Source organism: Balaenoptera ricei, chromosome 2 (genome assembly GCF_028023285.1).
Source record: "Balaenoptera ricei isolate mBalRic1 chromosome 2, mBalRic1.hap2, whole genome shotgun sequence".
Taxonomy (NCBI): Eukaryota; Metazoa; Chordata; class Mammalia; order Artiodactyla; family Balaenopteridae; genus Balaenoptera; species Balaenoptera ricei.
Window position 1 is genome coordinate 160,014,956 of NC_082640.1, and position 14,224 is coordinate 160,029,179.

Below are 14,224 nucleotides of genomic sequence, written 5' to 3' on the forward strand. Positions count from 1 at the left end.
CCTAGGAAAATGAAAGTCGGCATGTCAGGAAGGGATGATGGAGGTGCCTCTGGGTGGGGGACCACAAACCTGGAAAGCAGAGATGGGTGGCAGGGTCAGGCGGCTGAGGGGATAAGGTTTGGGGTGTGTTGGAGAGACAGAGGAGCTGGCCTTGAGGACCCAGGGGACAAATACCCTGGTGTGTTCCTGGCAGGACTGACCACAGCAAGAAGTCTGAGGCCAACGGTGTGTGCAGCCTGGGGGCCATGCAGGTTGCTCTGGCCTGTTGACCTGTGTCAGCTCCTGGGCCTCCTGCAAGGCCGGGCTCTGACTTCACAGCCACACGCTGTGCCTATTTGCACTCGTCACTGAGGCTAAAAATGCCATTTTGACCTGAATGACTAAAAGGAAACAAGCCAAAACACATTTTTAAACTTTGCCCAAAATTATTGGGAACGGGATATTCAAAAGCAGAGGAAAGAAAATCTTACCCCATCTTCAGTGGTTTCCCATTCAATAAACATGGCTTGGAGGTATAACTCACTTATATTAAGTGCAAAAGTCTTAAGGATACATACATACAGTTCAATGATTTTTTTCCCTTGAGCAAATCACTTAACCTCACCAAGCCTGAGTATAACTGCGGTACGTATCTCATAGCTGTATTGAGAGGATTAAATGAGATAGAATATAAGGTAAGGCCTCTGGCACATAGTAAGTAAGCACTCAGAGGTGAGTGATTATTATTCCTGTTGGTTACCCTCTAATTTTATTCATTGTGTTTTCCTCTTAACTTCCCCAAGTAAATTATAAACTTCTTGAAGTCAGGGACTGTCTTAAAATTCTTTTTCAGTGCATGGATGCTGGGAAAAAACAACAACAACAACAAAAAAACAACCTTCTTTGGTGGATTGATATGCTAGAATTCTCTTTTAATATGAATAATTTTGTTTTTACCCAACCCAGATCTACTTTCAATGAAATCTTTCTTCAGAATGAATGGAACAAAACCAAAAAAAGAAACAAAGAAAACCAGGTAAAATCCTGATATCACAGAGGTTTTTTGAGACAAACATTCCCCATGAGATTGTGCTAACAGCACAGGCACTGTCTGGTGAAATCTTAAGCCAAAGGAAGAGAGCCCAGCCTGATGGTTAAGACTCCAATCAGGTTTGAACTAGGGTGGCTAACCGTCCCGGGGTTAGCCTGGGGTTTCCTGGGACAAGGGACAGTCAAGCTAATGTGATGGTTGGTCACTCTAGTTTGAATCCAGCCTCTGCTACTCGATAGCTTTGTGGCCTCGGGTAGGATTCTTAGCCTTGTTGAACTTGGTTTGTTCTCCAGTTAAAGGGGGAACATATTGACTTCACCAAGTTGTTAGAAGTATCAAATGAGGTACCCTTGCTAATACTAGCAATGGTAGTATTAGCAGTGTGTTTGACACATAATAAATGCCCAGTAGATGTTGACATAAACTGTCAGAATCCATGTAAAGAAAGTTTAAAAATAGGCACAAATGAGTTTATGATGATAGAAATCAGAAGAGTGGTTACTTGTGTCAGGAGACTTGCTAGGAAGGAAGTGGAGGGAGCCTTCTGCAGGGCTAGATATGTTCTAGCGGGCAAGTACTGAGCTTTATAGCCTGTTTGAGGCAAACATGATATTTGGGTTACCAAGGAGGAAATTAAAAGAAATTTATTTTCCATGGGGTAAATTAAACAAGAATCCTCTGGGACCTTTAGTTGTTCTTGCCTCTTCCTTATACCTGCTCCACCCTACAAAACAAAGACTTCTGTTTTCCTAGGCTCACCTGTCCTCCCAGCCTCCATTCATGTAGACACACTTTTGATGTCATTGTCATATGGCCTTGATTTGAAAACCATGTTGTGGTTCTTTGCTTGGCTTTCTCCCTGCCTCCTTCTTTTCTGATATGAGCTACTCTCCCCTCCACAGCCAGTGGGGGCACATAGTTTCCCAAGAGGACTCTCAAAGCTGACTCCCCACCCCAACCTCAGAGCCCCACTGCTGTGACTGTGGAGTCACCAAGTCCTTGTGACCTTCAGAAATACACAGGCTTTGTTAATTCCACTCCCAGGGATACATCCAACAGAAGTGAGTGCTGACTTCCACCAAAAGATGTGCAAGGATGTTGGCAGCGACTTTATTCATATGAGTCAAAAATTGGCAGAAATCCAAATGTCCATCAATAGGAGAATGAAGAAATAAATTGTCATATATTCCTACAATGGAATGCCATTGGCAATAAAGAACAAACTACTGTACTGCCTCAGAATAACATGGATGGATCTCGCAAACAAGAACGAGGAGACAATTAAGGCAGGCACAGAAGTGCATACTGTATGATTCCACTTGTATGAAGTTCTAGAACAGGTAAAACTAACCTAGGGTGGGAGAGGTCAGAATAGTGGTTACCTTGGGTATTGACTGGGAAGGGGCACAAGGAGCCTTCTAGGGTGTTGGAAATATTCTCTATTTGATCTGAGTAGTGGTTACACAGGAGTAGATATGTGAGTTTATGTGTGTGTGTGTGTGTGTGTGAACATTCATCAAGCTGTACATTTAATAGTTATGTGCTTGGGACTTCCCTGGTGGTGCAGAGGTTAAGAACCTGCCTGCCAATTCAGAGGACACGGGTTCGAGCCCTGGTTCAGGAAGATCCCACATGCCGCAGAGCAACTAAGCCCGTGTGCCACAGCTACTGAGCCTGCGCTCTAGAGCCTGCGAGCCACAACTACTGAGCCCGCTTGCCTAGAGCCCGTGCTCCGCAACAAGAGGAGCCACCGCAATGAGAAGCCCGCGCACCACAACGAAGAGTAGCCCCCGCTCGCCACAACTAAAGAAAGCCCGCACGCAGCAACAAAGACCCAACACAGCCAAAAATAAATAATTAATTAATTAATTAATTTTAAAAAGATAGTTATGTGCTTTACTGTGTGTAAACTATGCCTCAATTTAAACAAATGAATTTAGGGTCCTCTGAGCCTCTAAAGGGAAATTGACGAAAGCTACCACAGCCCCATGGAGGTGATTTGGGGCAATAACACAGGAAAATCATCTGGCTTCCGGGCTATGGTCAGAAGGAAGGATAGAGGATGGTCAACGTGTTGCTTTGGCAGCTACCTTCCACGCTCCACCAGCAACTGAGCATAAGGGCCTAGGGGCTGTGGTCTGGGCCCTCACTCTGTGACTTTGTTGTGGGGGCGGACTGTCAGTCAAGCTCCAAGGGTCCCTGACATCTCAATGCTTGGCTCTTGTGAGGGAGCATATTCTCTACACCCCGCTCTGTGAATTCAGTCCCGAGACTGTGGGCTGCTCCAGGGCCAGGAACTGGTCTGTGCTTCCCTGTTGCTCCAGAGCCTGACACGTCTTAGGCTCTCAGTGCACCACTGCCAACTGGATGCCTGAATCCATGGCCTCCTGTCACCTGCGGCATTATATAATTCTCCCCAACTGGAACTGACCACTGAGCTCAAAGCCAAAGATGTGCTTTTTGACACATGGGTTATTCAGGTGACCTTTCCTAAAAGAAATGGCATTCCAGGTCAGCTACTGGCATCCCTGACTTGCTTCCATCCAGTGCAGTTCCAATACTGCCAGAAAAGACCTCCAGTTGTCTCTATAACCAAGTTTCCTAGCACCATCCACTCCTAGCAAAGAGGCTGTGTCTATACTGTAGGTAACTGGAGTTATCAGTGCTGCTGATGGTAGTCTCTCTGGGTTTGGTAATTCCCTTAGATGGAGGCTGGGATGGCTGGACTGTTTGGTTCCTCGAAGAGATTTCTGTGCTATCCAAATAAGTAGCCATTAGCCACATAAATTCCATTTAACTTAAAAATAAATAAAACTTAAAATTCAGTTCATTACTCCAGTCACATTTAAAGAGCTCAGTAGCCACACATGGCTACTGACTACCATATTGGGCAGTGCAGAACTACATACATTTCCATCATCATAGAAAGTTGTATTTGGCACTAGACTGATCATCTTCAAACCCTCTTGGAACCATTGCGGGAGGGAAGGAAGGAACTAAGTAGGATTGGACTCCTACCCCCAGTTCAACGAGAGTCACTCTGCCTATGAATTTAGATTTCAAGTTAGAATTCATTTGGAAAAAAAAGTTCTATTGCTTTTTAATTTTACAATGCTTTTTGGAAAGATAACAAATACAAACCATACTTAAAATAAGCACACTCTAAAAATAAATAATTTTAAAATAATTAAAATAAAATAAGCACACTGTGAAAAATAACATCTTCTTCCCATCCTCTGACTCTCAGGCTACTGGTTACCAGCTTGTGGGAGCTACACCCTGTCCTACATCTTGTTTTCCCACTTAATTTTTCTTGGATCTTGTTCAGATTGGTACATACAGATTTCACAGCTACACATTATCCCACTGTATGGATGTACCATAATTCATTTAGCCAGTGCCTATGATGGACATTTAGGTTGCTTCCAACCTTCTGCTACTACAAACTATGTTGTGATGAACAAACATCCTTGTATCTAAATCTTTGTGCGTGTACAGATATATCCTTAGAATAGATGCCTGGTGAGGGAACTGCTTGCTCAAAGGCCATGTGCATTTTTAATTCTAATATTTTATATATATATATATAATGTAATATATATTACTGAATTGCCCCCTTAAAATGGTCTTTTCCCCACCACCTCAACAGTGCTGTTACCAGGCATACAGGTCTCCTGCAGAATAACAGTGGCTTCTCTTGGGAGGGGGCTCCATTGCCTCCCCACCACCCATCCCACCCACTTACCTTTCCTTCTTGTCACTCTTCTTGCTGCCAAGAGTGGTTGACATCTGCCCGAGCATTCACCAGGCCCCCAAGTACTGGCCTAAATCCTTTAATTCAATGTCTCATGCCTCATGGACTCTTTGCAACACTCTCGTGAGGTAGCTACTATTATTCCCATTTTACAGATGAGAAGCCTGAGACTTAGTGATTAACTAACTCATTCATGGTCACCTAGCTGGTTAGTAGCAGAGCTGGGATTTAGCCCCAGGTCTATCTCACTTCAAAGCCTGGACTTCTTGGGGAACCAGTAGGCTTCCCCACACCCCCCTCCCTTGCCCCTCCTCCCTGCATGGACACCAGGTGCTCCCCTCTCCCTGTTAATAGCCATCCACCTCTCTTCAGTGTCTTTGCCTCTGTTCCCGTGAGCCCTCTACTCCTGCTCACTCCCTCCTTCCTGGGGTCAAGGCCCACACCTCTCTCTGTGACCCTCCTTCACCAGGAAACCAGTGCCTTGATTTCCTCTATTTTTGGCCTTGGGACCGCCTCACCTGACCTGCTGGGTCGGCCCATCCCGCCCCCAGGTGATCACCTTGGCCTTCAGGGCTGGGGAGGGAGAAAACAACGGCTTCCATCACCTGACCCTGCTCAGCCAATTCACGAAGACAAGATGTCAAGTTAATGAGCCTGTGGGCCTCTAATTAGCTGTCAATTACCTCAAATTAATCAACTCCTCGCCTAATTAAGCATTGTCGGCAGGTGGGCACAAAGCAGACCATTGTGTGGGAGCCCTGAGAAAAGCCGGGCTGGCAAACTTGGTTAGGATCAGCGCTGTGCATCGCTCCTGTCTCCCCACCGTGCAGCACTGGGCCCCTCTGCCCACCGCTGTCCCTAGGCACCGGGACCCGGGGACCTCCTGGGCAGCGGGGTGGACGGCGCTTCGTGAACGGAGGTGCAGAGCTTGGAGGCAGGTGGGACTTCTTCAGGGAAGTGGGGCAGTGAGAGCTGTGTGGCCGGGCAGAGGAAGGTCGTGGCGAAGGGGACGGAGGCAGGTCCAAGGGACAAGCTCCTGGCGCTCATCGGAGCCGGGGCGGGGGCTGGGTTCAGAGCTGGGCAGAGTGGAGGCTAGGTCATGGCCGAGAGTTCAGGCCTGTGCAGACGGGCAGCCTGGCTTCCAATCCTGGCCCTGCCGCTTGTGAGCTCTGTGACCCCGGAAAGTGACTTCACTTCTGTGAGCCACACTTTCCATCATTGCAAACAATGAGAATAACTTCTTAAGAGCTCTTATCAGGCCTTTGTGAGGATTAAATGAGATTGTGCCTGTGAAGCACATGCCACGCTGTCAGTGTTCGGTGGATTTAGTAGTAATGGTGGAGGTGGGTGAACCGCTCAAGCTATGTACTTTGTCCCCAGATTCTGAGCCCCCAGGCTGCAGTGCCTCCCTGATAAATGTGAGTGCGCTGCTGAAGACATGCTGGGTGCTGGATTCTGAGATGTCCCGGCTACAACCTCCTCTCCACCCCTTCGCATCTCCCAACACCTTTGAGGCTGCATCCAACGAGCCCTGGGTGCCACATGGAGCTCAGATGAGGGGGACCACAAGTCTCTGACTAGCGACCAGGAAGAAGAGAGCACATAAGGACCCCTCTCCCCTTGGGTCTTGGGGCTGCAGAGCCTAGAGAAGAAGTTGTCTCCCGGCAGCCCCCAGGCACTGAACTCATGCCCTGGCCATGGTCCTGGAGGCTGAACTGGTACTCACTTTTCTTAGCACAGGGCAGGGTGAGGCTGGGGGCCGGCTGGGTAGATCTTTGCCCCCACTGATGGTCGAATGCCTCCACACACAGGCCTGGTCTGTCCCCTCCCCCACTCCAAACATTCCCTGTAATCAACCCACCAGATTTCTCATCTGTACCCCCCCATCTCAATCCTGGCACAGGACACCCTCTCCCTGCCTCCTGGGGCAATGGAGGTCCTCAGTCTCGCGTCTGAAAGCTTGGAAGTATCTTCCCTCTCCCTGTTTAAATCACTCAGTCATTTAGCAAACATTTATTGTGCCTACTAATTAAAGCTCTCAGTGTAAAGGGGAGATGGTTGGATAAACACAAATCATTAATGCATGCACTAGAGATGTGAGGAACAGAAGGGGGCTAGGATTTATTATGTACCTATGGTATGCTGGCAGAAGTGGCAAAGCTGGATGTGGGTGCCCGTACCTCTGACTCCTGTCCACGAGGAGAGATCAGGTCTGTGCCCTGGGATGGAGGTGGGGATGGGAAGGGGGGGGGGCCAGGTGTGTGCTACCTCCATCTGGGCCTGGGCAGGTGAGGCCTCCCAGGGAAAGGGAAACTGGAGCTGAGGCTTGAAAGAAGCAATGTATTCCAGATGAAGGGAACAGCATATGTGAAGGTCCAGAGGCATGCAAAGGATATGGAGAGTTCAGCAAATAGAGATTTCCTGAGTACTCGAGACCAGCCACAGCAAATGCTCACTGCGCAGTGAGGAAGAGCAGGATCTCAGAGGGCCTTCAAATAAGGCCTTTCTAGTAGGGATTTGGGGACCCCTGGGAAGACTTACCTAAACTCTGACCCCTCCTAGGGGAACTGAATTCCACAGCCATCGAATCCATAATTTAACCAAATGAAGTGCTTGTGTGGCTCCAGAAGGAAAGGGAAGTATCGGGGGAGTGGGCCTTCCTAAAACCAGTGAAATCATACCATTCTGTGGTCTACCTTCCCGGAGAACGGCCTGCTTCTCTCCCTCTGTACCCCAGAGCACCTAGACTGGAACAAGTGCCCAGCAAAGCTTGTGAAATAGTGCAGAATGTAATTTGTTTCTCCCTACCACATACTGACGTGTACATGGATGCAGGAACTTGCTTTAAGCTCAGACATATTTATCCCACTGGAAAATTTGGATCTGAGACTAAGAGTTCCACCTGGGCTTAAGTGGAGGAGACCTAAGTTTGGGAGCTGAAGGGTGGCCGTGGGACTGAGGATCATAGCCAGGCTGCAGGGGGGAGAAGGAAGCAGCAGCACTCAGGAGAAGCTGTGGTTCCCGTCTTTCTGGGGCCCGCCCTATCTCAGATCCCACAAGGCCCTCACATCCTTGTGGTCCTTTCTTACTTAAGCAAGTTCAGGTATCTGTACCTGCACCCCACCAAGAGTTCCCCACCCCAAAGCACCCTGATATATACCGGCCTGGAACAGCCAGAGGAGCCCCAGCACCCAGGTGGAAAGGCATCTTACAGACCAGCCAAGGCAGTGGTTCCAATGGAGTCACAGGAGCACCCAACTCCAGGGATATTCCCACAGAATTGGGGGCTGGTAGATGGTTTTATTACACAAACAGTGCAGAAGCCCAGTGTGTGAGAGAGACAATGAATACATTACACCTGTACGTACTGTTATGTTTAATGTTTACATTCATGTTTATCAAGCTAGAAAGTACATAAACACAGTTTTAAAACCAAACAAATACAAAGGGATATAGAATAAAATGTAGGCTTCCCTCACAACCCTGTTCTCCAGCCTTCTGATTTCCTTCCCCACAATCAGCCAGCAACCAGTTTTTCAGATACCCTTCCAGAGATTAAAAAAAATAGTTTCATATACCTATCTTTTCTCTTTCACAAGTGGCAGTAAAATATACTGTTCTGCAGCTTCCTTTCCATACTAATATTGTCTTGGAGATTGTTCCAGCTCAAAATGTGTAATAACAGCCCCATAGTATTCCATTGCCTGAATGTGTACTTTTTTTTTTTTTAAGTTATACAAAATCATCACAGCCAAAAGGAGGCTAACGAGACATGATGACTTGATGTCCTATGATCTTCTGGGACAGAAAAAAGATATAAAGTGAAAACAAAGGACATATGAATAAAGCACAGACTTTAGCTATTAAAGTATCAATCTTGGTTCATTAACAAGTTTACCATACTAGGGAGTTCCCTGGTGGCCTAGTGGTTAGGATTCCGGGCTTTTAATGCCAGGCAGGGTTCAATCCCTAGTCGGGGAACTGAGATCCCACAAGCCGTGCAGCGCAGCAACAAAACAAAACAAAACAGGTACACCATACTAATGTCAGATGTTGATAATGGGGGCATTTGGGTGTGGGGTTTATGAGAGCTCTGTACAATCTTCACAACTTTTCTGCACGTTTAAACCTGTTCTAAAAATGTTTATTTTAAAGTAATTTTAAAACATACAGATGTTGAGATGAACAAAGTATCACTTCATGCAAAAGCCTTACTGACTGCCTAATAGTGCTGGGTCATTATGTAGGTTCCTTAGTCAAACGAGGGAAGTAAAAGTACTTCCCTGAGGGAATATGTGAATTGTTTTACATTTTCAAAGGGTTGTTTGAGATGAAAATGGTGGAACCACTGGCCTAGTCCCACCCTGTCAGTTTACCAGGGGGCAACGGAGGCTAGAAAAGGTATGACTCGTGTCGGGTCACAGACTATCACCTCAGGTTCTTCCAAGCCCCACGCAGGCACCGGGCTGGTTGGCACTCGCTGCCCACACTGGGCGAATACCTCCCGGGTCCGCTGGGTCAGCAGTGGGTAAGACGTCCAGCCGTGTCCTCCCTCCTGGGAGGTAATTTCATTTTAACAGGCTGACATACAAGCTGAAGGAAAGACGTTCTAACGATGGATGTCAGGCACTGGTTAGCAGGGGAAGCCTCTTAGGACCCTTGGCATCCCTCCCCTTGATGCTTCCTAGGAAGGCGGACTGGGCGCGGGCTCTTAGGACCCCCGCGACCCCAGCGCTGCCTCCCACGTCGGCGGCCTTCCCAGGGCTATCCGCGCCTTCACCACTAGAGGGAGCCGCGAGCGGCCCCCCGGCGCCCGGCCGTTACTCCCAGGCCCGGCCCTTCACCGCAGATCAGGCTTCTCCAGGCGAGGCTCCGGCAAGCCCGGGCCCCTTCCAGTCCTGAGGCCTCAAGCCCGCTGCCCTCTGCCGCCCCGACCTCGTGCAGGTGCCCAGCACCCTGAACTTCACCGAGGGGCCCATGCTCAGCCCCCCTACCCAACCCTCTGAAAACCCTCGTGTGCTTCGGCTCCCATTTTATAAATTAGGACCAAAGAGGGTAACAGTCATGCCCAGGGTGACACAGCTAACGTTTGGCAGAACGAGATGCCCAGGGGGCCTGGTTCTGACCTCCTTGCCTCAGGGGTTCTCCCTCAAAGGGTCTCAAACCCCCTCACTGTAGCCTTCTATCCAGGTGGGAAAACCGAGGCACAGGGCAGTGCTAGGTAGGGTATATACACTGTGTGGGGGTGGCCCAGTCTGTCAAGGGTAGGCAGGAGGCTACACTGGGAGGCCAGCCCCTTGACAGACGAGCACAGCAGGAGAGCCTGGGCGGGGGGCGGAGGGTGCCAGCCTGCCCCGGGGGGGAGTGGGGGGGGGCAGATGCTGGTGACTCTCTCCTGTGGATGGGTGACAGCTGCAGCCTCGGGTGGGAGGCCAGAGACCCCACACGCTAAGAACTTTCACTCACTGCCTGAGGGCTAATCCCATTACTCTCCTGGACCCTCTGGGACCACCCTCCCTAATCCCCTGCCTCCCTCTGGGAACGGTCCAAGGCCCTACCATGGGCCCCTGCCAACCTCAGTCTCCTGCAGACCTCACCCCCTCAGGCCCTATCAGCTGCCTGTGCCCACCCATGCCCGATTCCTGTGGAGGTCCGACCTCCTCCACCTGCCTCCCCTGCCAGCCTTGCCCCTGTCTGCCTGTCCCTAAGCCGCCTTCCCAAAATGGCCTCCAGCTGGGCTCCAGGTTTTGTGAGCCTCCTTTCCCTTCCTAAGCAGGCTTCTGTTTTAGTTTCTGTTGAAGGAATCATCAGGTGAGAGCTTGGGTCCACAGTGTTTTCATCTGTAAGATGGTGTTGATCTGATGATACGGTGAGATGCCATATAATAAGTGTTTAGTGCAGCACCTGGCACGAGGGAAGCCCCCAAGGTGTCAGTTGCTGATGTAATTACCAGCAGTGGGACGGATATGTCAGCTATGCAAGGGGAGTGGATGTATTCTGTTACCAGAAGGCAGCTCCATGGCCTGGGGGCAGATGTTAGAGGGAGGTAGATACGACTCAGGTACTCTGTCCTCACACTAGTGATAGGAGCCACTGTGTACACTGGGTATTGGGCTCTTCCTGTATGCTAGGTTAAGCCTCTCCATCCCCTCATGAGGTAGGTACTATCCATACCCCCATTTTGCAGGTTGGAAACTAAAGTTAAGAGACAGCTGGGAATTCCCTGGCGGTCCAGTGGTTAGGTCTCTGAACTTTCACTGCTGAGGTAACGGGTTTGATCCCTGGTCGGAGAACTAAGATCCCATAAGCCGTGTGGGACAGCCAAAAAAACCCCAAAAAACAAAAGGCATCTATGAAGTGGTGGAGCTGGAATCAAACACAGCTCTGACTCCAGAATTCTTTGCGGTATTCTACTGCTTTTCAGGATCCACTTCAATGAGAGATGATGTTTGAGAGCTGCCCACCCCCCAAAAGGTAATGGGCTTCCCATTTGCCAGAAGCATTCAAGGCGATGCTAAGGGACAACCAGTCAGGAACCCTGAGGTTCCATTACAGGCCCCAATCCCCCCAATGTCCCCAGCCTCCTGTTTCCAGGGCAGGCCAGGCCAGGTCACTGCCCCCTCCCCAGCCTGGGCACAGGAGGGGCCCCCTTTGGCCCTCAGCCTCCCTCTCTCCTACCTTCTGCTGCTCCTCATTTACATAAATTATCTCTCCCCAATTATCCATCCAGCTGTCCCAACTGTGATCTGTGAATGAATTAAAAACGGGATATAATTTAATAATGGCTGATTAGAAGGAGATTAGTTGTTATATAAAAAGGAAAAGCCAAGAGCCAGCTAGTTGCCCTTAATCTGAGCCAATACCATCGTTATTCAGGAAGGGCTACCCTGGCCATCATCAGGCAAGGCAGGCATGAGGACGAGGGTTAGGGGAGAGCCCAGGTGGGACCAGACCACCCCAGAGAGATCAGGGCACTGGGAGCTGGGAATTTGAGTCCCAGGCAACTCCTGTTACTTCCCTGGGCCTTGCTCCGTCCTTCTAAGTGGGTTGGGTAGTTTCTGGGACCCCTTCTTGCTCTAAAGTCTAGACGCCCTGAAAGCAAACCACTGGGCTTTCCCAAGGCAGCCACTGCCTCCACAATAGAGCCTGCCCAGCCCCTGCTGGTGTAAGAACTGGGGGTTCAAGAGTCTGGTGCCTCCTAGGAACACACAGCAGCTGGGGATGCAGACCTCCCCAGAAGGGGACCTGGCTGTCTGGGGTAAGTGGTAGAGAAGGGACTGGGGTTGGTTGCACCAGGAAGGCTCCATGGAGGAGAGACTGGCTGAAACAAAGAGTGTGTGAGTGGCCAGCAGGATCTCTGGGCCCCTTTGCCCTCAGGTGAATGACTGGATGTAGTGGCAAGGACATGTCTCTGAGATTCACAGTCATCCGTTCAGCCTCAGCTCATGTACACCTCCTCCAGGAAGCCTGCCCTGATCTCCCCAGCTTTGGGGTCTCCCGAGTGCTCCCATATTTGTCCACCTGCTTATGGTGTCCATCTGCTTATGGGGCATTTGTGTTCCTGTTTGTGAGTTCCTCAAGGGCAGGGACCAGCTTTTTATCTTTACGCCACCAGTGCCAGGTACACAATTTTTGCTCAACAACATCATTGAATAAATAAAGATACCTCCTCCAGAAAGCCGTCTGTGATTGCCCTAGTGTGGGTTCTGTGCTCCCAAGGTACACTGTGATTATGCCTTTAAAAATAAGGTAAGTCGGGCTCAGGACAGACAGAAGCTACGGGAGGAGAGTGGGTCTGGCCTGGTGGGCGGGTGGGGGGGGGGACTAGAAACTTGGGGGAGGAGCTTGAGCGCCAGCCGCTGTCCCAGTTCTGCCAGCAATCGAGTGTAAGTGTCTGGTTATTACCCTACCGCAATACGAGCGTGGGCCGCGGTACTGGAGAGGCCAGTGGCTCGCTTGCCCGGCAGGAGTACTTGCGCGCGCTATCGGCAGCAGGGAATGGAAGCGGAGGACGCAGGCAGCTATTCCCTCCAGCAAGTGCAAGCTTTTTATATGTTTCCATTCCAACAAAAGATGACTGAAGTTCCTAATATGGCAGTTATGAATGAACAAGAAATGCCAGCAGAAGTTCCATCCCCAGCTCCTGCTCAGGAACCCACACAAGAGACTCCAAAAGGAAGGAAAGGAAAACCCAGAACAACAGAATCAAAAACACCAGTGGAACCCAAAAAACCTGCTGAGGCCAAAAAATCTGGCAAGTCCACAAAATCAAAAGAAAAGCAAGAAAAAATTACAGACACGTTTAAAGTGAAAAGTAGACCGGTTCAATAGTGTTTCAGAAGCTGAACTTTTGACCAAGACTCTACCGGACATTTTGACCTTCAATCTGGACATTGTGATTATTGGCATAAACCCAGGACTAATGGCTGCTTACAAAGGGCATCATTACCCTGGACCTGGAAACCATTTTTGGAAGTGTCTGTTTATATCAGGGCTGAGTGAGGTCCAACTGAATCACATGGATGATCATACTTCACCAGGGAAATAGGGTATTGGATTTACCAATATGGTGGAAAGGATAACACCAGGCAGCAAGGATCTTTCCGGTAAAGAATTTTGTGAAGGAGGACGTATTCTAGTGCAGAAATTACAGAAATATCAGCCACGAATAACAGTGTTTAATGGAAACTGTATTTATGAAATTTTTAGTAAGGAAGTTTTTGGAGTAAAAGTTAAGAACTTAGAATTTGGACTTCAACTGCATAAGATCCCAGACACAGAAACTCTCTGCTATATTATGCCAACATCCAGTGCAAGATGTGCTCAGTTTCCTCGAGCCCAGGACAAAGTTCATTACTACATTAAGCTGAAGGACTTAAGAGATCAGTTGAAAGGCATTGAACGAAACACAGACATTCAAGAGGTGCAAGATACATTTGACCTGCGGCTAGCCCAAGAGGATGCGAAGAAGATGGCTGTGAAGGAAGAAAAATATAATCTGGGTTATGAAGCAGCGTGCGGTGGTGCTTATAGTGAAAATCCGTGCAGTAGTGAACCTTGCAGCTTCTCTTCAAATGGGCTGACAGCTGACAGTGGAGAATCAACTTTCAGTGACATTCCAAATGGGCAGTGGATGACCCAGTCATTTACAGACCAGATTCCTTCCTTTAATAATCACTGTGCGATGCAAGAACAGGAAGAAGGAAACCATGCTTAAGAATGGTGTTTCTCAGCCCTGCTTAAATGCTGCAGTTTTAATGCAGTTGTCAAGAACTGGCCCTCGGTTTCTTAACTGAAGTATTTTATACATATTTTACTCTGGTGATGTAATCATGGTACAGTAGAATCAACTGTACAGACCTAAGTAGTTTGGAAGGAGAAAGTAGAGTTTTTTGTGTATGAGTTTTTGTATTGGAATTAATCATCATTCCAGCTTTTTA

General features: G+C 48.9%; 1 pseudogene; it reads left to right on the plus strand.

Annotated features, from left to right (window-relative positions):
- The first annotated feature begins 12,782 nt into the window (after nt 1–12,782).
- On the plus strand, nt 12,783–14,001 carry LOC132360694 (G/T mismatch-specific thymine DNA glycosylase-like; annotated as a pseudogene).
- The last annotated feature ends 223 nt before the right edge of the window (nt 14,002–14,224 follow it).